General features: G+C 38.8%; 1 long non-coding RNA gene across 1 annotated transcript; it reads left to right on the forward strand.

Annotated features, from left to right (window-relative positions):
- Positions 1 to 17309: 17309 nt before the first annotated feature.
- On the forward strand, positions 17310 to 18034 carry LOC131257432 (uncharacterized). Its single transcript, XR_009177396.1, has 2 exons — positions 17310 to 17846; positions 17896 to 18034. It is a non-coding gene; the product is annotated as an uncharacterized LOC131257432 (long non-coding RNA).
- Positions 18035 to 25427: the final 7393 nt, after the last annotated feature.

The following is a 25427-nucleotide window of genomic DNA, read 5'->3' on the forward strand; positions in this document are numbered from 1 at the left end:
ATTTCCTGACCCGTAGAAGAACCAACACCTAACATGTCAACGAAAGAAGGCGTTCGGGCCTCTGTACTTGAGTCTCTAGTGGTTAGAGTGGGCAAATCAGTAGTTTCTACTAGAAAGATGATTTCGCGGGCTAATGCTTTTGGTGCCGCTAATGGAACTAGAGGAGCTCTTGGCGAAATCACTGGTGCAGTTTTGGGAGGATTTATGGGAGGAGTATCACCCGTCTTGACATTTGCAACATGAGCACTTGAAATAAAAATGTGATAAGGATAATAAAGATAACTATCACTAAATATGCATATAAATATATATGAAAATAAATTTTCCTTACCAGGTGAATATCCGTACTCTCCATAATCTAAAGGTTCTTCTTCCTCCTCTATTATCGCAGGAGACTTTGTAGGAATATTGGCATTAGGAAGAGTTTCAGAAGCCATGGGAGGGTGTTTTGTTTCAACATTTTCCGCAACTACATCCTCCTCTCCACCTACATCCACTTCTCCTTCCTCGAAATCATCATCTTTATCCTCGCTGCTTTCGTCATCCTCATCATCTTCATATTCCATAGAAGTAGTACCCTTTGATGAAGAAGCAGAACTTTCATCTCCTAAACTTTCTTCGTCTACTTCTTCAATCATGACTTGCTTTCCTTTAGAAGAAGCAGCTTGGCTACTTTCTGGTTGAGGCTCTTTGTCAGTCGGGGCTGAAAGGGATGTAGATGCCTGTCTATCTCCTTCCTGAGAAATAGGTGGTGACGCTTGCAAGCGCACTCGAGATCTGGTCATAGGAGATGATGAACCAGGAAGAGTAGGTTATGAAGGAGGGGCTGGTTCATCCTGAGCTGGCTCATCCTAAGTTGCAGCAGTTTCTACCGGGATAGGAGAAGATGTTCCTTCAACATCATCTGTGACTCAGCCACCAAAGTCATGAGGGACTTGCTCAAACTCCATCAAGACTCCATGATCAATCCAGCCATCCAAAGTATTAATGGGCTTCTTCTCACGGATCGGATCTTCTAGTGATATCTTTCTACAAATTTCACCGTGATGAGATGCGCGGCTCTTTTCTGGAATGAAGCCAATTCCATCTTCAAAATTTCTGCCCCTCAGCCTAGGCGGATGAAGAAAGATGGGATCATCCATTGGTAAATAGTTGTTGACCAAGAATGACTGGTGATCCCACCACCGCATCCAGCTATAAGAAGTACAAACTATGTGGTCACAACTAGGAATTATGAAGAAAGAATTAACGCGACCGCCCAACAATTGCTTCCATATCATGGCCCAATTAATAGGACCAGTTCCATAGCAACGCATCCTCTTAGTGACCAATCTGCAGTGTTCCGGCACAACTTGGTTGTAGCCAAATTGGCAAGCGAATCGACTAGGATAATAGGGCTCTCGCCAGAACTCCGTTCCTTCTCGAAGTGGTAGATTGCAGGAGCGAATAGAGAGAAAGAAAGCTCTTTCTGCTACAGTGAGTTTAGCCTGGTCCACCATGTCTGTATATTTGATATAGCGATGAAGACGAAATTGGAAGAAGTCCACTTAGTCAGTATCTCGAATTTTGTTGGCCACCCAGTCGTATGACCTTTGGCTATAGCCCTTTGTTGGAAGAACCAAAGCGGGAGATGCACAGGATGAACATACGCCTTATTTGGTGCTTCGAAAGTCCATGGAAAGTAGAATGTTAAGGCATAAAAAAGAGAGAGAAAGAAGAAAGCAGGAGCTATTGTACGCAACTCAACTGAAATCAGTCGTTGTGCAGAAATCAACTGTTATGCGGAAATTAACATAGAGAAACAGATTAGCGCACAATGGAGTCCGCACAAAGGAGGAGCGCACAACAAAGAGTGCACAGTAAGGTTCGCATAAAGGGGGAGCACACAGTGCTGACATGGAAGATTCACACGTGTGAGAGGGTTATAAATACCCCTCGACCCCTTTGAAGGGGTCATTAGAAAATCAATCGGAAACAAGTGGATCGAGGAGAGAAGAAGGTAGAGCTCGCTGTCCGTTGTGCCGATCAGCCTTTGTGCGGTGCACAATGTTCTCTACACATAAAGGTCATTTGTGCACAAAGGCTTCCAGCGTATAAAGCCTTCAGCGCATAAAGGCCTCCAGCGCACAAAGCCTCCAGCGCAAAAGGCTTCCAGCGCACAAAGGCTCCAGCGCACAAAGCCATCTTTCAGCATAATATTTGACTATCTTTTGTAAAAAGTTCTATTTTGAAATCAAAGGAGAATGGGATGTAAAAGAACTTAGAATAAATAAATAAATAAAGTGATTATCTTTCTTGCCTTCTTCTGTTAATTATGAATTGAATAAATTTACCCAAAAAAAAAACACTTTTGTTTCTTATCGAAACAAAATGGCGACTCTGCTGGGGAATACTTTTTCACTTGAATATTAACTTAAGAGTTGCAAGGGAGATAATCGCGACTGTTTGGCGCCTTGAAATGACGACTCTCAATGGGAAGATCCTAGCTTTCATCTCCAAAATAGAATACGACTTAATATAACTATTAATTTTGTTTTTTTTGTTTTTCTTCTTTTTTTTTGTGTTAAGAAGGAAGAGAACAGAGAGAAAAGAATACCGCAACCAATCAAACAATGGCAATCATTCAAGGAAAAGCAGTTTTCTACTTCACTATGACAGGGTTTGTCGTGGAGTATGCCAATAAATAAACTGAGGATAACAAAGATAAAGCAGTACCGAGCCAGCAAATAGAATCACGAGTAGCTATTACAGTTGTAACTGCTTCATTGGCAGCTATTATAGTTGTCACTCGCAGGACGACAAGGACAAGGACCCAAAGTGTAATTGCGATGAGAGAAAATTCACCATTGACAAGAGTAAAGGGACCGGTAACACGTAATATTGCCAAGAGGAATCTTGAACTCGCTCGCCTTGCAATATATCCCGAGCGAACAGTTCCGCAGTTAGCGTCACACGACTTCCCGGCTTTGAGCGCCCCGAGGGTCGGTCAAATGGACAGAAAGGTTAGATGGACAAGAGAGCAGAAAGGTAAGGCGTTATTAACAGGCTCACTAATGACCATATCGCCCCGATCGATTAATAGCACCGGAAGTGTCCAAAAGTCGAATGAAACCCCATCCTCTCCTCTCTTCGTAAGCCCTATTACGTCGACGTACTTTCGCCCCACTCCAATTATAGCTTCGTTAAAGAGTGGAGAAGCTGCAGCACATATGGTTGGGACGAATCAAGACGATATGCTGACTACAGAAGATCGTATGAATGCAATGGCAGAAGTACAAAGAACACTAATGGAAGAATGCAGAAATCTCAGAGAGGCTTTAGCAACCCTTGCACCCAATGTAGCCCAGATAGCGGCTCCACCAATGATGGGCACGATGAACGGATAAGAAAACCAGCTCGAAGGTTTTCAACCACAGGGGGCAGGATCAAGAGGGTCTGTCCTAGCCGCGAGAACTGTAACACAAGATGAAGTGAGACAAGTTGTTGAAGAAGCCGTCAGAATAGAAAGAGAACGTGAAAATACTGGCCGTTTCAGGTACCGAACGCCATACCCAAGAGAGGCAAAAGATATCCCATTTCCAGCCAACTTTAAGCATCCAGATTTTTAGAAGTTTAATGGGGAGGGATCGGTAGAAGAACACTTAATGCACTTCATTACTAGTATAAGGAATTTTTCTATGATACCGCATTTTTTCTTACGATTGTTCGGGTCATCACTGACACACAAGGTATTTCGATGGTACTCCAGTTTGGCCCCAGGGTCGATACGTACTTGGGAACAAATGCGTGACACCTTTATGTCAAACTTCTTCTCTTCGAAGCGTGATGTTAGTATTACAGAATTGGCCTCCGTGCAGTATAGAGAAGGAGAGCCTCATGTAGATAGCTGCCGGAAGAAAAAGAACATGTTAAAATATGTCTAAATTCTATGGAGACAGGGATTGCATTTAGACTCACCAGCGCCAACATCAGAACTTTCCACGACCTGGCCACCAAGGCTCATGCTTTGGAATTGATGACCTGCAAGATGCCAGCGTTTCACCATGAGACAACTAGGAGAGTGCCCAGAAGAATGGTCGTAAATACCATCAATCGTGATAAGAGAAGCAAAGATACAAGGGACTCAAGGGAAAAGGGGCCGGAATGAAAAGAAGAATGGAACCAATCAAGAAACAAATACAATGAAAAGAGGTCCAGGATGCTCAATTCTCACGAAGGGTTCGCGTTCGGCATAGAAGATGTCATTCCTATGATGAACCAACTATTAAAAGCAGGTACGATTGAATTACCAGAACCCAAATGCCCTGAAGATGTGACAAAAACTAGACAAAAGAGATTTTTGCCGCTATCATCACCTGGTGGGACATCCGACGGAGAATTGTTATACATTGAAGTGCATAATACAATGGATGACAGACAGGGGTGAAATAGTAATTAGAAAAGACAGGGAAAGGCGTACAATGGCAATGGAGAATGTGCTTACGATCCGAGAAAGGGGCCGCGAAATGAGAAAGGAAGAGGACCGCAAGATGACAAAGAAGGTGGGAGTGATTACATTGCGGTCAGGAAGGAATATAACAAGCCCTGCGAAGCAAAAAACAGGGATTGTAAGGAGAGTAGTCATTAAAAAGCAGAATGATGATGACGGGAAAGAAAAGAAGACTGAGACAACGAAAGTGACTTATGATGTAGTGAGTCATTTGAAGGGTATACCGGCTTGATTAAGCATCTATGATGCGCTTAAGTTGTCAGAGGAATTTTGGCAGAGCTTGGCCCAAGCATTGTCTAATCACGATGTCAGAGAAACTTTATTGGTAGAACTAGAACGTGAAGAGCACGGCGAGCGAGAAAACTGCTTGCCAATTGTTTCCTTTTTCGATGATGATTTGATCTGTGAGACAGAGCATAACATGCCACTAATGATAGAAGGTCATATCCGTGGGAAGAAGGTCAAGCGGGTTATGATAGATAATGGGTCTGCGATGAACCTCTTCCACTCTCGACGTTGAATAAATTAGGTTATCGTCGTTCTAACCTACGCCCTAGTGGAATGATGATACAGGGCTTCAATAAAGATGGGCAGCCTGTGCTTGGTAAGATTACAGTGATGCTAGAAATAGGAGAGTTGATTACCGATGTCATATGCCACGTTATAAACGCCATGACGACATACAATCTTCTCCTAGGAAGGCCATGGATCCATCAATACAGCATCGTACCCTCTACGCTGCATCAATGCTTCAAATACTATAAAGATGGAATACAACATAAAGTAATGGCCAATGTGAAGCTATATACAGAGGCTGAATCCTTCTTTGCAGATGCTAGTTACTATAAAGGGTTCACTGAAGATGAAAGAAAGAATGATGAAAGCAAAGTCCTAAAGGACATTCAAGCAAAAGTGGTGAAAGAAGCAGAAAAAGCAGAACCATACAGGATTGCAGTAGCAAAGAAGAAATTCTATTTTGTGCTGAAATATCTGAGACAACTAGGGCAGCCACCACTAACCCTGTTATCACCTGAACAGTTGAAAATTTTATAGTCTAATTATACAGTGCCATTGCCATATGTTGAGAGAAATAAGCCATTTTCAGCTGCCCCAGGAAGATTTTAGGTAAAGGCTAGCACAAAACACCTGGAGCCAATAGAATTTTATGCTTCAGTGGAAGCGAAGGCAGGAGAACAGACCAAGAATAACGTGTACCGCGGTAGGCTAGCACTGCAAAACCTCAAAAAGTATAGTCCAGCACGCAAGAAAATCATGAGAAGCATGGGGTTTGATTATGAATTCAAATTCCTATTGGGGTCAGCCAGGAAAAGCGAAGAAAATTTCAAGGACTGGGGGCAGAGTCATCGGTGAATATGGTTACAACCGAATGATTATCAGAAGAGGGTCCTCAAACAGTTGAGCATCCTGAAATGGCTCCAAAGCAAATGGAAGACGGGGGGCAGCCGACAATAGACAGTTTGCGAGAGATAAACCTGGGTACGGAAGAAGAGCTAAGGAATACATTCATCAGCGCCGGTCTCTCTGAACAAGAGTCTGAGAAATATGTTCAGCTTCTCAAAGAAAATAAAGACGCCTTCGCTCGGACGTATGTAGAGATGCCAGACTTAGAACCTTCGATAACACTACACTGATTAAATATCTCTAAAGAGAAAAGGCCGGTTAAGCAAGCGCAAAGATGATTTCATCTAGACTTGGTTCCCCTGATAGAAGAAGAAGTCAGTAAGTTGATAAAGGTCGGGTTTATCAGGGAGGTCAAGTATCCCAAGTGGATATCGAATATTGTTCCTGTGAAGAAGAAAAACGGACAAGTCAGGGTATGTGTTGACTTCAGAGATCTGAATGAGGCCTGTCCGAAAGATGATTTTCCTCTCCCAATCACTGAATTACTGATTGAAAGTATGACCCAGTAGCTATCATGTGTTTCATGGACGGCTATAATGGCACTTAAAGATGAAGAAGGAACAGAATTTAGAACGTCACTGGGAATTTACTGTTATAAAGTTATGCTGTTCAGTCTTAAAAATGCTGGGGTGACATATCAAAGGGCAATGTAGAATATCTTCCAAGACATGATGCACAAGCTTTTGAATGCTATGTCGATGACTTTGTGGTCAGGTCAAGAGATCATCAGATGCGTCGAGAACCATTGGCATCAGTTTTTCGTTGGCTCAGAAAGAAACAGCTGAAGATGAAGCCAGCTAAATATGCATTTGGAGTATCTTTAGCTAAATTTCTCGGTTTTGTTGTACGACATAGGGGCATTGAAATTGATCCAGGGAAGGTCAGAGCCATTCAAAATATGCCGCCACCAAAGACATTGAAGGAATTGAAAAGTTTGTAAGGAAAGTTGGCATATATCTGCCGTTTTATTTTAAATCTGACAGGAAGATGTCAGCCATTTTCCCATTTGATGAAAAAAGCTATAGAGTTTGTGTGGGATCAAGCTTGTTAGAATGCGTTTGACTCAATAAAGGAATTGCTGAAACAGCCGCCGGTACTAACAGCTTCGATAAAAGGGAAGCCACTGATTTTGTATATATCTGCAGCTGAGAATTCTTTAGGAGCTCTGTTGGCTTAGGTGAATGAATCTTGGAAGGAAACTGCTCTTTACTATTTAAACTGAACACTGATGGGTGCAAAATGCAATTACTCTCCAATTGAGAAAGAGTGCCTGGCGATGATATTTGTAGTTCAGAAATTGAGACATTACTGTCTCTCCCATGACATAACACTAATCTCAAGAGTAGATCCGATAAAGTTTTTGATGATAAGGCTGATGTTGTTTGGGAGATTGGCTAAATGGATGTTGTTGCTTTCAGAGTATACTATTACGTATGAGCTGACAAAGGTAGTAAAAGGACAAGCACTGGCGGACTTCCTTGCAGCGCACCCTGTAGCAAAATGTGAAGCCATCAGTGATGACTTTCTAGATGAACAAGTTATGTTGGTTAAGTTGCAAAGCCCGTGGCAGATGTATTTTGATGGCGCTGCTCGAACATCAGGAGTGGGGGCAGGTGTGATATTCATTACTCCTCAAGGTGATCTCTTACCTTACTCCTTCACATTGGGAACAACATGTATAAATAATGAGGCCGAATATAGAGCCCTCATCATTAGAATGGAAATGGCTCAAGAAATGGAGATAAAGACGCTGCATATCTTTGGAGATTCTAAATTAATTATAAATCAATTGACGAATGACTTCAAGGTGAGAAAGCAAGAACTTTTTCCATATTTCCAGAAAGCACAGCAATTGCTGGAGTAGTTCTGTCATGTCGAAATCAAGCATGTGCCACGATCTGAAAATGCAAGAGCGGATGCTTTGGCCAGCTTGGCAGTGGCTCTATCTTGCCTAGATCGAAGCCCTCTCCAAGTAACTATAGAAGAAAGAAGATTTTTGCCATCTTCAGAGGTCATCAATGAAACTGCAGAGACACTTCCTGTATCATGTTTGGAGGTAACAATTGATGATTGGCGTCAACCTTTCATCGATTATCTCAAATATAACATCTTGCCAAAAGAACCAGCACGGAGACAACAAATTAAGCAATGTTCAAACAGATTCATCATATGTAGTGAAGTATTAAACAAAAAATCTTATAATGGAATGCTGTGACGCTACTTAGACAAATAAGAAGTAAGCCAGACATTGCAAAAAGCACACTCTGGAGAATGTGGGGCACATCAAGCTAGCTGAAATTTATTCAATAGAATACATCGAATGGGGTATTATTGGCCTACCATGTTCCAAGTTACGATAGATTATGTGAAGTGATGTCATGAATGCCAAATTCACGGAGATGTTATACACGTTCTTCTAGAAGGCTTGCATCAGTCAGTCGCTTCTTGGCCCTTTTCAGCCTAGGGACTTGTCGTCATTGGTCCTATAAATCCACCTTCGTCCAAAGAAAAGTAGTATATCTTGGCAGTGACAGATTATTTCTCCAAGTGGGCAGAAGCAGTGCCATTATGCAATGTTAAAGAGAGGGACATGGTTAATTTCATCCGGCACACGATAATATACCGCCATGGTATTCCGAAGAAGATTGTTACAGATAATGACACCCCCTTTAAAAATAGAGGCATAGAAAAGTTGTGTCAGAAAATTCGCATTCGTCATTCGTTTTCAACCCTTTACTATCCACCGACAAATGGATTAGCAGAGGCGTTCAATAAAATGATAGTCAAGAGATTGAAAAAGACAGTGACCGGGAACAAAGGTGATTGAGATGAAAAGTTACAAGAAGCATTGTTGGCATACAGAACTACCCACCGGACAACAACAAGAGCGACACCATATTCACTAGTCTATGGTGTAGAAGCAGTAATCTCGATTGAAATACAAGTAGCGTCACTCAGAGTGGCAATACATCAGTCCATAATAAATGACGAAAATGCAAAAATAAGGCTGAAAGAGTTGGATTTGCTCGATGAGAAACGCCTGGCAGCCCAACAGCGATTGCAATCATATCAGGCAAGGATATCGGCTGCCTTTGATAAACGAGCTAAATATCGCTCTTTCAAAAAAGGGGATATGGTGTTAATGTTGAAAAGACCTATAGTGGTCACTCGCCGAACAGGGGGCAAATTCGAACCCAAATGGGATGGGCTGTATAAAATAAAAGAAGTGTACTCCAATGGCGTATATAGAGTCATGGATCAAGATGGACATGATATCAATATACCGGTCAATGCTCGCTTCATCAAAAGATATCGTCCCTAAAAACACTACAGATTTTGATCCAGAATATTATTAGAATAATGATTCTGTATCAAAAGGGGGCAAGAATAGCCAAGATCACAGCTATGTACGATTAGATGAATGAATAAAGAAGAAATTTGTAAGCATATCAAGATTATGTACCAACAAGCATTACGCGAAGAAAGTGCTCATTGTCATCATCAACTAAGTTCTATGAAATTCTGTCGAAATTGGTAGCATCACCAAGCTGATATACTATAAACAACACATATGATTATTGCTGAAGATATTAGTAGAAGTGGTGATGTATTATTAATCATAGACAGATATGTCTATCATCCTCGCACCTCGCAACAACAATGGCCATCTACTATTATCGTACAAGGCAGCCTAGCCAAGCCCTAAAATGGCCAACTACACTTAAGACCTATCATTTTCGCCATTCGGGCATCGACGAGAAGCCTGTGGCCCTAAAAAGCTCGTGAAGGCCGTCGTACACATACCCACGCGGGCAGCTGATGAAGCCAGTGACTAAAAGCCTAAAAGGCCAAAAAGTCCTCAACGACTAGTCACGCGTGAGACCAATGCCATCTGTATAGCTTTTCGACAGCGTCACGGGGAACAGAAGAAAATGCCCTCCCATGAATGGGCTCGACTTTACAGACTAAGAAAAAATGGGCCGCAGTATGAGCTCTTTGGCCATGTCCATAGATAGGTCAACCATACGTAAGACCGCCCAGATCTTTGGCTTGATTTCAGTACTAACTCATGAGGAAGGGCTTAAACCTACTCATTGATGGACTGGCGGCCCAAGATTTGGTACCCCAAAGGTCGCCTTGTGAGCCCCGTGAATTCTAGAGAGTTACTGGGGCCAACCCTATGCGTAATTCCAACTAAGTTCATGGCCCCGGTAGCTTCACTGGACCCCTCTGATGGATCTCGGTTTGTGAACTCACCAGGCTGTGAGAAGTCTAGTGAACTCTTAAGAGTTACAGAGACCATCACGTGAGACCCGACTCCCTCATGAGTCTAAGAAACTGCTTGCTCTACTACTTAAGAGCTTAAACTGTGTGTGAACTAACTATACTAACTTCAAAACAAAGTAGTTCTGCCCATTGAAATAAAACGCCACATAAGGTTGCCATTTTTATATGAAAAGTAGAAGAATGCAAATTCATTAAAATACTATAGTTCGTTCATATATTACATTACCAAAAGGAATAAAGAAGTAATTATAAATACTATAGTTTTTTTTCTTTACAGATCTTCAGTTATGTTCAATGTTATTATATAGCACTATAACTCCTCTTTTAGCCAAAGCTGTACTACAAAAGTTGTTTACTCAGCCTCTAGAATGATCTTAGCCTAATCGGGAATGTCGGCCAATTCCGATTATAAAAGAGCGGCAGTTTCCTGATTTTTCGTCCATTCAGTCTTTACAAGATCAATGGCCTGGATATTGGCTTCAAGTTCTCCTCTGACTTGATGAATAATCAATTCTTCTGCTTCCTTCTTTCCCTTAAGCAGTAATATCTCTTTCTTAAGAAATGTAATTTGATCATTGATAATCACTTTATTTCTATCAGGAATTTTTAGCTTCTCATTGAGAGATTGGCCGGTAATCTCACGGGTAGCAAGAACGTCATCTGAACAAGAAAGTTGCTCCTTAACTAATGCTAATTCTTTCTGATGATTGAGGATTTCTGGAGCAATAATGACACTTCGAGCATCTTCTAAATTTTTAGTCAAATTATAAAATTCTGATAGACAGTCATGGAGGAATTGAAGGTTGACGTGCGCATGGCGAGCAGAGTGAGCAAGAACAGCCAAAGCACTATGCAAGAAAGGCCATTGAGTTGGGTCTTTAAAAGCATTAATGATGACCAAGAGTGCATTCTTGAATAATCCTAACATGAGAGGCGATACTTTCTCCAATGAAAGTCCATCAAAGATTGTAGCCACTGAGTTAGAGCCCTCGAAACCACTTGGGGTTGGCATGATTGTGACTGAATAAGAAGGAAAAAAGATTGTGAGTTTAGAAAAGGAGGATACATCAAATAAGAATATATATATGTATATATATGTACCTCGTTCAGGAACAACGACAAGAGTAGTTTGAGCAGAGCAGGTTGAAGGAACTACAGATCTTAGTGTATCTACAATTGCAGCAACGTTGAAGGAGAGTTCCTGAGCCCCTCTCGTACTAAAATCAACAGTTGTTGAGGTCGGCACGTCAATAGGATCTGAAAAGAATTCCAAACTTTGAACCACTGGTTGAATAAAGGAAGGACGCATTGTGAGAGATTTATCTACACTAGGAGGAGAATCAAGTGGTGCAGCTGTGGCTAGCAAAATTTCCTTTATGCTGTGACGGAGAGGAGCATCTTCTGTTTCTATTGGAGGTCTTAACGATTGAGCCTTTGCCTCTATTAACATTAGTGCTCCATGAGTAGTCATGCCGGTAGTCTCTACAATCTGCGGAGAATATGCGGCATTGAAGGAGAAGAAGATGTTCGCTCCAGGGGACCATTCGTATTCTCCATAGTCAAGTTGCTCCTCTTCTAGAGAATCTATTCACTACGTGAAAAACAAAAAAAAAAGAAGATGAATTTTGAGACGGTTGTGGACCGTCTACAAAATTCTTTGGTTTAAAGACGGTTTAGAGACGCCGTAAACCATCCCTAAAATTTCAGATGGCTCTTGACCATCCTTAATATGAAGGAAAATTATCTTTTCATTTAAGACGGTCAGAAACCATCATTAACTTGGGAGAAAAGACGGCTATCGACCGTCTAGAATTAAAGACGGTCCTTAGCTGTCTTATATGAAGTTATCTGAGACAGTCAAAGACCGTCTGCATTTGAGACGGTCATTGGCAGTCCTATAACGGTCATCTGAGACGGTCAAAGACTATCCACAATAGAGACGGTCCTTAGCCGATATTGGTTATCTGAGATGGTCAAAGACCGTCCACATTAGAGACGGTCCTTAGCTGTCTTATATTGGTTATCTAAGACGGTCAAAGACCGTCCACATTAGAGACGGTCCTTAGCCATCTTATATTGGTTATCTGAGATGGTCAAAGACCGTCTGCATGAGAGACGGTCATTGGCAGTCCTATAGCGGTCATCTGAGACGGTCAAAGACCATCTGCATTAGAGACGGTCCTTAGCCGTCTTATATTGGTTATCTGATACGGTCAAAGACCGTCTGCATTAGAGATGGTCCTTAGCCATCTTATATTAGTTTTTCCCCTTCATTTAGGTCTGTATGAACTAATCAATAGATTGGATGTCAAATAAACAGTACAGTGGGCCTTAGGAGGAATTTAATGATAGATATCCAATCACTATTGTTTTCCTGTTGTGTGGTCCACCTGAGATTTATATCCATCTCATTTTCAGTATTAATCTCTAAAATGATATGTAAAAATGGATGAACAGGATGGATAAAAGATATACTAGTGGGGCCCACATGGCTGGTGGTAGGGGAGTAGCCAATCTGTTTCCCTAGGAAGCCGATTGCGTACAGGTAACTTAGTACGCTTAATGTACTGAGTAAACTCTGTGGAGTTCACCATGACTTATGTATTTAATGCACTTTGTCCATCCATTTTATTAGATAATTTTATGGCTTGAACCCAAAAAAATTAAGCATATCCAGCGATAAAATGGACCATACTACAGGAAACAGTTCGAAATGAACTTCTACCGTTGCAAAATTCTTGGGGGCCACAGAAGTTTTGGATCAAGCTTATATTTGTGTTTTCCCTTCATCCATGTCTGTATGATCTTATGAACAGGTTGGATGCCAAATAAGCATCACTATGGGGCCAAGAAAGGTTTCAACGGTTGAAGTCATTATTCCACTTTTTCATGTAAGATTGGATTTTAATGATGGATATCCAATCACTATTGTTTTGATATGGTGTGGTCCACCTGATATTTATATCTCTATCATTCTACCATGATGTATGTTTTATATCCACACCTTCCATCCATTTGGAGAGATCAATTTAGGGCAATACCCAAAGAACGAGTTAAATCCTAAGCTCCAGTGGACCCAGCGACGAAAACAGTGTGACAGTGATGCCCACCATTAAAAACCTCTAAAGGTCACAAAAGTTTTGTATCAAGATGATATTTGTGTTTTCCCTTATTTCATGTATTTTTTAACTTTTCAACAGGTTAGATTTCAAATAAACATTATGATGGGCCTTAAGATAGTTTCAACAGTGGGAATCACTCTTCCCGCTGTTTTTCATGGTGGTGTCCACTACAGATTTATATCTACCTCATTCTTTAGCTCATGACTTAAAATGATATCTCAAAATGGATGGATGGTGTGGATATAACAAATACATCATAGTGGAGCCCACAAAAATTGTGAGGTGTATGGATTGGCTACTCCCCCTGACACCAGCCAATGGCTAGTGGTCGGTGATCATCTTACGGTATGAGACCAAAAATGAGATATATCCAAATCTTAAGTGGACAACATTCTAGGAAACAGTGTTGAATGAGCGTCAACCATTAAAAAATATTTTGGGGCCATAAAAGTTTTGGATCAACCATTTTGGGTCCTAAACCATCTTACCCTTTCATTACCATCACATGGTGGAGCATGCTTTAATATGGGGTTACTGTGGAGGCCACCTTCATGTATGTATTATGTATCTAGGTCAAAAATTGAGAAGTTCAAAAAAATTATGAATTTTGAAAAAAAAAAAAAAAAAGTTAAGAAGCTTAGAAAAATAATTAACAATGATTAAGAAAAATTTAGATTTTGAAAAAAAAAAAATTAAGAACTTTGAATAATGTTGATAATTTTGGGAAAAAAAAAGGATTTTGATAAAAAAAATGATATTTTGAAAAAGAAAATTTATAAAATTAAACAAAATTACGAAAAAATTGACAAATTTGAAAAAATATATATTTTAAAAAAAAGAAAACTAGATTTTGTATTTTCACAAGAAAAATTGAAAAGTTAGATAACAAAAGTGAGATTTTGATGATGTGTTGTATATCCTTGCCGCCCATATGTTTCTCCAACCCATTTTTGGGCCGGGTATAAAAAATTGTGTACATCTAAATCTTAAGTGGACCACACCACTGGAAAGAATGATAATATAATACCTCGCCATTAAAAATTATAAAGAGCCCATCGTAAGGTTTTAATAATGTTTATTTGCAATCCAACTTGCTGATAATGTAAAGAAGATCTAGATGAAGGTAAACTATAAAGATCAAATTGATCCAAAACTTTTGTGGCCTTCCAAAGGTTTTTAATGGTTATTCATCATTGTTTTGATTGGTTTGGCCCACCTGAGATTAGTGAGTTCTTATGATTTGAAATCACATCCTAAAATATGATGGAAAAATATATGGACGGTGTTGATATACATAAAATATATCAAGGTGGACCCTACACAATTAGAGTAACACCCATGAAGGAGTTACCTAAATAGTGAAATGGTACTATAAGGTCATCTCATGGGAAGTAATTCCCATGAGGTTAATCTGTGTGGGCCCCACCATGATGTGTGTAGACCATCAACACTATGTATTTGATGTGTCCCCTAAAGTCCAAAAATCAGTCATATACGAAACTCAGGTGTGCCATTGCATCAAAACTATGTGAAGACATCCCTAGAACATATAAAAGTATTTGGTAGGGCCCACATGAGTTTTGGATGTGTATGAAACTTGGTCTGACTCCTCATCCAAGTGGGACACACATAATGAATGGGTTGGATCTATGAACCACATCTAGGTGGGCCCAATAAATGATTATGAGTGTTTTAATGGGAGGGTAACCCTCTCAACTATAGTATGTGGTGTGGCCCACCCAAGTCATGGATTGACTTTATTTTTAAGGTCGTGGCCCACCATGGAATGGGGCATCTGACTGACGGGGCAGATCCAAAGTTCAAGTGGACCCACCATAGAAAAGAGTGGGATAGTGACACCCACTATTGAAACCTTCTTAGGGCCCGCCGCGATGTTTTTTTGAGATTCAACCTGTTTATAAGTTAATACAAACATGGAATAAGGGAAAACATATATATTAGCTTGGTTGAAAACTTCTACGACCCAAAGTAAGGTTTTAATGGTAGGCATTCAATCCCCACTGTTTTTTGTGATCGGGTCCACTCAAACTTTGAATCTGCCTCATACTTTAGCTCAATCACAAGAAGTTTTTAATGTTGGATATTCAATCAACACCATTTCATGTGGTGTGGTCCAAATACTTGGATGAATAGAAAAAACAAATTTCATATTGACCCGAAACTTTTGTGACCCCCGAAAGGGTTTTAACACACATTGTATCCTGCCCTGCCGTATCCAGTTAGTAATGACACGGTGAGTGTGGTTGATACACACTGTCAATCCATTTTTCCAGATCATTTTAGTGGTTGAGCCCAAAATTAAAGCATATCCAAAGCTCAAGTGGACCATACCACAGGAAACAGTGGGAATAATGATTTCCACCGTTGAAATCTTCCTATGGCCTACAGTGATTTTTATTTGTTATCCAACCTGTTCAATAAATCACAAATACATGGATGAAGGGAAAACTTGATCCAAAACTACAGTGGCCTCCCAAAATTTTTCATTGGTAGACGTTCAGTTTATACTATTTCCTATGATGTGGTCCACTTCAGATTTTTATAGGCTTCATTTTTGAGCTTATGTAATAAATTTATATGTTAAAATGAATGGATGGAGTGGATAAAATGAATAAATCATGGTGGGCCCCACAAGATTTACTCAGTACGCTTGGGAACGGATTGGCTACACCCCTTGACACCAGCCAATGGCTGGTGGTCGGTGCTTTGTGGCCCCCACCATGATGTATATGTTTCATCCATGCCGTCCATATATTTTTACAGATAATTTTACAATATGAGACCGAAAAGAGATATATCTAAATCTTAAGTGGACCACATTACAGGAAACAGTGTTGAATGAGCATTGACCATTAAAAACATTTTGGTAGCCATAAAAGTTTTGAATCAAATTGATTTTTGTTTTTTCCCTTCATCTGGTCCTGTATGACCAAATCAATAGATTGTATGTCAAATAAACAGTACAGTGGGCCTTAGGAGGATTTTAATGGTGGATATCCAATCACTATTGTTCTCATGTGGTGTGGACCACCTGAGATTTATATCCCTCTAATTTTTGGCATAAAGCTCTAAAATGATCTTTAAAAATGGATGAATGGAATGGATGAAACACATACATCATGGTAGGGCCCACAGAGCACTACTCATGTCCCGCCTAAAATTGGGCGCGCGCTCAAAACAGAGCTACGTCCAATCCCTCTGCCCTCTTTCTCTCTCTCTCTCTCACCCCTGCCCTCTACCCTCTCTCGCCGCCCTTCCTCTGCCCTCTCTCTCTCTCTCTCTCTCTCTCTCTCTCTCTCTCATCGTCCCGGTCCCAGACACCCTTAGCCCGGAGGCCATGCGTCGCCCTCCTTCCGACGACGGTCTAACCTCTCTCTCTCTCTCTCTCTCTCTCTCTCTCTCTCTTCCCGGGGTGTAAATTTTACCCTAAATCCCCAACCCTATCTCCCTCTCACTCTCTCGATCTCCCTCTCCCTCTAAGCGCGGCCCAAAGCCACCAAAACCCTAATCTCCGTCTCCCTCTATCTCTCTCGATCTCCTTATCCCTCTCAATCTGCCTCCGTCTCCATTTCCATCTCTCTCTCTCTCTCTACCTCTCCCTCTCCTCTCCCTCTCCCTCTCCCTCTCTATCTCTCTCTCGATCTACCTCTCCCTCTCAGTGCATCGTCTACAGCAACGACTCATCGTCTCTAGCATCATCTTCAGATCCGGCGATCAAGCTCTTTGGGAAGACAATCCCATTGTAGGATGGTCAGATTCCGGAAGAGAAATCTAATCTCGCCTCGACGTCGGATGCCACCAATGAGAAAAAGGTTGGCTTTCTTCGAGCTTTTCTCTCCCTTTTTCGTAATTTCAGATCTGTTTTTAGGGCTTTTTCCTTACAAGGATTTGAATTGTTTTTCTTGGTTTTGATTTTTAAAAATGTTCTTTCTTTGGAAATCGAAATCCCTAATGGATTGATTCTGGAATTGAATCCCTGATTTCTGGATTTGGGATTCAACCCCCTAATTTTCTAAATTTGGATTCGAATCTGAAATCCCTAATCTCCCATCTGGATTTGGGGTTCTAATATGGACAACGATTTAAGGATTTGGGGATTTAGCAATTTGTGGATTTCTGATTCGATGTGGACCCTCATTTAGGGATTTGGGGATTTTAGGGCTTATAGATTTGAATGTGGACCCCGAATCGGGGATTTTCTGATATTGCAAATTAGGGATTTGGGGATTTTAGAATTTTATGGATTTCAGATGTTCCAAGAATTGTTGTTTTATCAGGAATAGGTGGGAATTCATATATCACAAGATTTGAGGGTTTTAAAATAAAAATGTAGTGTAGTAGTCAGTGTTTTATTTTATTTTATTCTTGGTATTTTTGACATCTGAAAATAGGTTTTTGGATTTTTGCCTTTCAATGCGTAGGTGTTCTCTAAGTTTTTACTTTCTTTTGCCTTTCTGTATCTATGGTCTGAAGATGGGGACTTTTGCTGAGAATAGGGCTGGTATGTGGGCCATACTAAGGGAAATAATTGGATTGGCTGAGACTGTGATTCAGGTGGGCCATACTAAGGGAAATAATTGGATTGGCTGAGACTGTGATTCAGGTGGGCCATACTAAGGGAAATATTTTTATGAATTATGTTTTCTGATTTATTTTCTTTTTATAAATGAAAATGGTCCAGCATCCGAGATAATGACACTTATTTTTAAGTTCATTGTCATTCATTTCATCTATAAATATTTGTGGCACATGTATGCGATATCGACTGGTCATACATTGTGCCCTCCAGTCAAGCATTCACCCCAAAAATTGTAGAAGTTTGATGATTTCAGCTACCAATTCATAGTTGTTTTACTTGTTGATTGATAATAAGTGGCTTGGATAACTTGGATACAGGCAACATCAGATAAGTCACCATTCTCACGGCTCCACAAGTGTGGTGATAACATGCTTGATAACTTAGATTCATGCACTAGACCCTGATACTTTCATAGTTTGAATCCTAAAGGCCTGTTTATTTTTTATTTTCACCATAAATGAAATGCAATGAGCATTTATTATTTACAGTGTAAATGTCAGACTTCATTAGATGAAGTTTAGGGGCACAACTTTGTTAAATTATAGGATCTAATGAAGTGGGTTTATCGCATCTCTTTGGGCCCATTGTCGTTTCTGTATCATAAATCCACATCGTTCATCTGTCTTCATAGCTAATCTGATGACATGAATCCGATTATGTAGTCCACCTGAGATCAATCAAAGGACCACAACAAATGAAAGTTGATGTGGATCTGCCTGGTTTTTTGATTTTGCTTTAAAATAATGAATGGTGTGGATCTATCACATGAGCCTTAGATCTGGTATCCTAACATGATCTGGAAAATTAGATTGACGGTGTGAATCTTCCTCATACATCAAGATGAGGCCCACAGACATTTTACATGTTAACACTGCTATTTATATTTTATCCCAGAATATGGTTATAAAACTGATCTTTGCAATTATATGTGAACAGATGCAGTGGGTCTCTTGGAACATGTAGCGAACCTGGAGCCCTTCTTTCTGGCTATATGTATATTTATTTTCATTGCTTTATTTTCTAGCTTTGACATCTGAATTGACTTCCTGCAGGCAGTAAAAGGTAATAACTATGATGCTGATCATTGTTACAGGCGTGTGGTGTTACAATCAACAAACACTTCAATCAAGTAGTAGGACATGTACTAACTGCACCAAAGGTCTTTTTATTTGTTTATTTGTGAAAATTTCTTGCATATATCGAGTCTTTGTTGTGATCTTAGCAGATGTGGCGAGCAAAAAGGAATTCTATGTTATTTCATACCCTGTATTCTTCTTACTATGAATTTAGTTGTTTCGGCTGTTTTGTTTGGACCCTTACAATTTGTTATATTTCAATTCATTGATCAGCCATTTGATTACTTTGAAGAGAGTCCTCAGTGGAGGCATTCTCCACCTACTGTTAGAGTGGAGCAGATGTAATGAATACTGTTATTTTTGTTCTACTTTACATTTAATGTATGAGTTTGTGCCATTTCTGAAGGTCCATGGAAGAAAAAGAACCTGCCAGAATTTGGTATTGTCGCTCAATGCATTGCACCTTAAAGAGTCCATGACCAATGCTTGACAAATGTTCTTTTGAAGATGAATGCCAAGGTGAGTTGTCACTGAAATATCATGTCCCTTCCCTATGGTTCCCTAGGCCAGTCCGACGTGCCGTCAATTGCGGCGCTAAGATAAGATGCATGATTTTCCTTTTCAACTGTTAGTCATAGAGTGACAGTACTTATTTCAATTTTCTTGGATGGATAATGAATGTATTTGCGAATGTAAATGAAAAATAAAGAACTTATAATATATATATATATATATATATTATGTTATCAATGGAGGATACCTTGTTTAGGGGGACATGAAATTCTTGTAGCTTATGGTATGGTGCCCCAATATTGGTTGTATGTTACTAGTATGTAGTAGATAATAGTACGTTCAATAGTAGATGATACTAGAGAATACCTAAACCCGATCCGAACTCGAAACCGAACCTGATTCCCTAAACCTATAACCTAAACTTATAACGTAAACTTAAACCTATGACCTAAACCTAAAACCTAAACCTACACCTTAATGTAAACCCGATCGTAAACCTGAACCCGATTTCCTAAACCTAAACCTTAATGTAATCTCAAATCCTTAAATCTAAACCTACACCTAATTCTAATCTCAAATCCCTAAACCTAAACCTACACCTAACTCTAATCTCAACTCCCTAACCTAAACCTAAACTTAAAATTGAAAACCCAAACCTAAACCCGATCCCGAACCTGAACCCGATTTGCTAAACCTAAACCTTAACCTATTCTCAATTCCCTAAAGCTATAACCTATAACCTATAACCTATAACCTATAACCTGAACCTAAACCTAAACCTAACCTATAACCTAACCTAAACCTAAACTTATAACTTACACTTATAACCTAAACCTAAAACCTAAATGTATTCTCAAATCCCTAAACCTAAACCTACACCTATTCTCAAATCCCAAAACCTATAACTACAATCTAAACCTTAACCTAAACCTATAACCTATAACCTAAACTCAATTCCCTAAACTCTAACCTACAACATAACCTACCAATACTTATAATCTAAACCTATTCTCAAATCCCAAAACCTATAAATACAACCTAAACCTTATCCAAAAACCTATAACTTATAACCTAAACCTATAACCTAAACTCAATTCCCTAAACTCCAACCTTCAACCTAACCTAAACCTATACGTATAACCTAAACCTATTCTCAAATCCCAAAACCTATAACTACAACCTAAACCTTAACCTAAACCTATAACCTATAACCTAAACCTATAACCTAAACTCAATTCCCTAAACTCTAACCTACAACCTAACCTAAACCTATACTTATAACCTAAACCTATTCTGAAATCCCAAAACGTATAACTACAACCTAAACCTTAACCTAAACCTATAGCCTATAACCTAAACCGAAACCTATAACCTAAACCCGAACATAAAGTTGAACCCGAACCTAAATTCCTAAACCTAAACCTATACTTATAACCTAAACCTATTCCCAAATCCCAAAACCTATAACCATAACCTAAACCTTAACCAAAAACCTATAACCTATAACCTAAACTCAATTCCTTAAACCTTAACCTACACCCTAACCTAAACCTATACTTATAACCTAAACCTATTCTCAAATCCCAAAACCTATAACCTAAACCTAAACCCGTACCCGAACCCAATTTCCTAAACCTAAACCTACACCTATTCTCAGCTCCCTAAACCTTAACCTATAACCTACTCTTATAACCTAAACTTATAACCTTAACCTAAACTTAAAACCTAACCTAAACCTTAACCTATAACCTATAACCTAAACCTAAACCTAAACCTTAACCTATAACCTAAACTTATAGCCTTAACCTAAACTTAACCTTAACCTAAACCTATTCTCATATCCCAAAACCTATACTTATAACCTAAACCTAAACCTAAACCTATACTTATAACCTTAACCTAAACCTATTCTCAAATCCCGAAACCTATACTTATAACCTAAACCTAAACCTTAACCTATAACCTAAACCTATACTTATAACCTTAACCTAAACTTCTAACCTTAACCTAAACCTATTCTCAAATCCCAAAACTTATAACCTAAACCTAAAACTTAACCTATAACCTATAACCTATACCTATAACCTATAACCTAACTCAATTCCCTAAACCTTAACCTATAACCTATAACCTAAACCCATAACCTATAACCTAAACTCAATTCCCTAAACCTTAACCTATAACCTATAACCTAAACTCAATTCCCTAAACCTTAACCCATAACCTAACCTAAACCTAAACCTAAACCTATAACCTAACTATAATCTAAACCTAAAACCTAAGCCTAAAACCAAAACGTAAACCCGATCCCGAACCCGAACCCGATTTCCTAATCCTAAACCTTAACGTATTCTCAAATCCCTAAACCTAAACCTACACCTAATCCTAATCTCAACTCCCTAACCTGAACTTAAACCTAAACTTGAAGACCCAAACCTAAACCCGATCCCGAACCCGAACCCGATTTCTTAAACCTAAACCTTAACCTATTTTCAATTCCCTAAAGCTATAACCTATAACATATAAACTAAACCTAAACCTAACCTAAACCTATAACCTAAACCTATAACCTTAACCTAAACCTAAAACCTAAACCTAAACCTAAAATCTAAATGTATTCTCAAATCCTTAAACCTAAACCTACACCTAATCCTATTCTCAACTCCCTAACCTAAACCTAAACTTGAAAACCCAAACTTAAACCCGATCCCTAACCCAAATCTGAATCCCTAAACCATTAGCCTAAACCTAAAGCTAAACCTATAATCTATAACCTAAACTTAATTCACTTAACTTAAACCTACACCTTAACCCAAACATATAACCCGAACCCGAACCCGAACATGAACATGAACCCGAATTCCTAAACCTAAACCTAAACCTAAACCTATAACCTTAACCTTAACCTATAACCTTAACCTAAACCTATAACCTATAACCTAACCTAAACCTAAACCTAAACCTATTCTCAAATCCCTAAACCTATAACCTAAACCTAAACCTAAACCTATTCTCAAATCCCTAAACCTATAACCTAAACCTAAACCTAAACCTATTCTCAAATCCCTAAACCTATAACCTAAACCTAAACCTAAACCTATAACCTATAACCTAAATCTATAAGCTAAACCTATTCTCAAATCCCTAAACCTAAACCTTTAACCTATAACCTATAACCTAAACCCAAACCTAAACCTAAACCTTAACCTAAACCTATAACCTAAACCTATAACCTATAACCTAAAACCTAAACCTAAACCTATAACCTAAACGTATTCTCAAATCCCTAAACCTAAACCTACACCTAATCCTAATCTCCAATCCTTAAACCTAAACTTACACCTAATCCTAATCTCAACTCCCTAACCTAAACCTAAACCTAAACTTGAAAACCCAAGCCTAAACCCTATCCTGAACCCGAATCTGAATCCCTAAACCCTTAACCTAAACCTAAACCTATAACCTAAACTTAATTCACTTAACTTAAACCTACACCTTAACCCCAAACATATAACCCGAACCCGAACCTGAACCCGAATTCCTAAACCTATAACCTATAACCTTAAACTAAACCTATAACCTATAACCTAACCTAAACCTAAACTTATAACCTGAACCTATTCTCAAATCCATAAACCTATAACCTAAACCTATTCTCAAATCCCTAAACCTATAACCTAAACCTAAACCTTTAACCTATAACTTATAACCTAAACCCAAACCTAAACCTATAACCTTAACCTAAACCTAAACCTAAACCTTAACTATAACCTAAACCTATAACCTAAACCCAAACCTAAACCCGATCCCAAATCCAAACCCGATTTCCTAAACCTAAACCTTAAACTATTCTCAATTCCCTAAAGCTATAACCTATAACTTAAACCTAAACCTAAACCTAAACCTATAACCTAAACCTATAACCTTAACCTAAACCTAAAACCTAAATGTATTGTGAAATCCCTAAACCTAAACCTACACCTAATCCTAATCACAACTCCTTAACCTAAACCTAAACTTGAAAACCAAAACCTAAACCCGAACCCGAACCTGAACCTGATTTTCTAAACCTAAACCTTAACCTATTCTCACTTCCTTAAACCTTAAGCTATAACCTAACCTAAACCTAAACCTAAAACCTACACTTATAACCTAAACCTAAACCTATAACCTAAACGTAAAACCTAAACCTAAACCTAAAACCTAAATGTATTCTCAAATCCCTAAACCTAAACCTAAACCTATAACCTAAACCTATAACCTACAACATTAACATAAACTTATAACCTAAACCTATAACCTACAACATTAACCTAAACCTATTCTCAAATCCCAAAACCTATAACCTAAACCTAAACCTTAACTTATAACCTAAACCTTAACCTATAACGTATAACCTATAACCTAAACCAATAACCTAAACTCAATTCCCTAAACCTTAACCTATAACCTAAACCTATAACCTACACTTATAACCTAAAAACCTACAACCAAAACCTAAACCTAAAACCTAAATGTATTCTCAAATCCCTAAACCTAAACCTACACCTAATCCTAATCTCAACTCCTTAACCTAAACTTAAACCTAAACTTGAAACCCCAAACCTAAACCCGATCCTGAACCCGAACCCGATTTCCTAAACATTTAACCTATTCTCAATTCCCGAAAGCTATAACCTATAACCTAAACCTAAACCTTAACCTAAACCTATAACCTAAACCTAAACCTTAACCTAAACCTAAACCTATAACCTTAACCTAAACCAAAACCTATAACCTAAACCTTTAACCTATAACCTATAACCTAAACTTATAACCTATAACCTAAACCTAACCTTAACCTATTGTTGTTTCTATATTTTTTTAAACTCTCTTTTAATTCATTGCTTAGTTTCAATAAGATTGTACATAATCTGTTGCAACGGAAAAGAAAAGGGCTTAGTTTTTGAGTTCTTTTAAGCTTCCTTATCATCCATGCATAGCACTACAAACCTTTACTAAACTATAACTCTAATCGAAACTTTATGTGCAATCTGATTAAGTGCATTAACATCTAATACTATCCTATTCCTTTGCAGGATAACATTGTCGTATTTATGGGCCCTTGTGCTGCGATTCTTGTTCTCATCATCATTGGACTCTCATGCATGGGAATCAAGGATTATCCCTTTAACACATGCCCCTTTTCACAAAGCTTTAATTTTTGTTGTTGTTTTTATTAACTTGAATTGAAACACTTTTTTACATTATTTGCTTATATTAGTTTTATTTTAATGATTAGTTTTATTTTAAAAAAGTGTGCCCACTTTTTTGAAAAAAAAAAAAAGGAATGAAGTTTCTACAATTCTTCATGATTCTGAATTATAATGTTTTGTTGGTTGAATATTTTTTTTATTAGATGAAAGACAAAAAGAAAATTGTCACTGATTTTTTTCTTTTTCTTTTTTTAATTTATAATGCAAGAAATTTTCTGACGGCTTTAGGCCGTCCATATTTTTCTAAATATTCAAATCTGAGACGGTCCATAACCGTCCTTTTAAGGTTCATCAGAGACTGCTCATAATAGTCATTTTTAAGGACGGTCCATGACCGTCCTTTTTAAGGACAGTCTAGGACCATCCTTTTAAGGTTCATCAAAGACCTTATAACATCTATATTTATTAATGGTCCATGACCGTCCTTCTTTACAGATGGTCTATAACCGTCCTTTAAATGTCCATAGAAATGACGGTTCATGACCGTCCTTTAAGTAATACGACGCCCCAAAATAGGACGACCCTTGCGACGGTCCAAAACTGTCCTTTATTGTCTTTTGAGACGGTTTTCAACCGTCCTTTTTTCCCAATTTTGGCGTAGTGATTGTGGTTGGGAGAGGAACATTTGGATCGGTTGGAATATCATGAAGCGGAGATTTGGCC

Source organism: Magnolia sinica, chromosome 10 (genome assembly GCF_029962835.1).
Source record: "Magnolia sinica isolate HGM2019 chromosome 10, MsV1, whole genome shotgun sequence".
Classification (NCBI taxonomy): domain Eukaryota; kingdom Viridiplantae; phylum Streptophyta; class Magnoliopsida; order Magnoliales; family Magnoliaceae; genus Magnolia; species Magnolia sinica.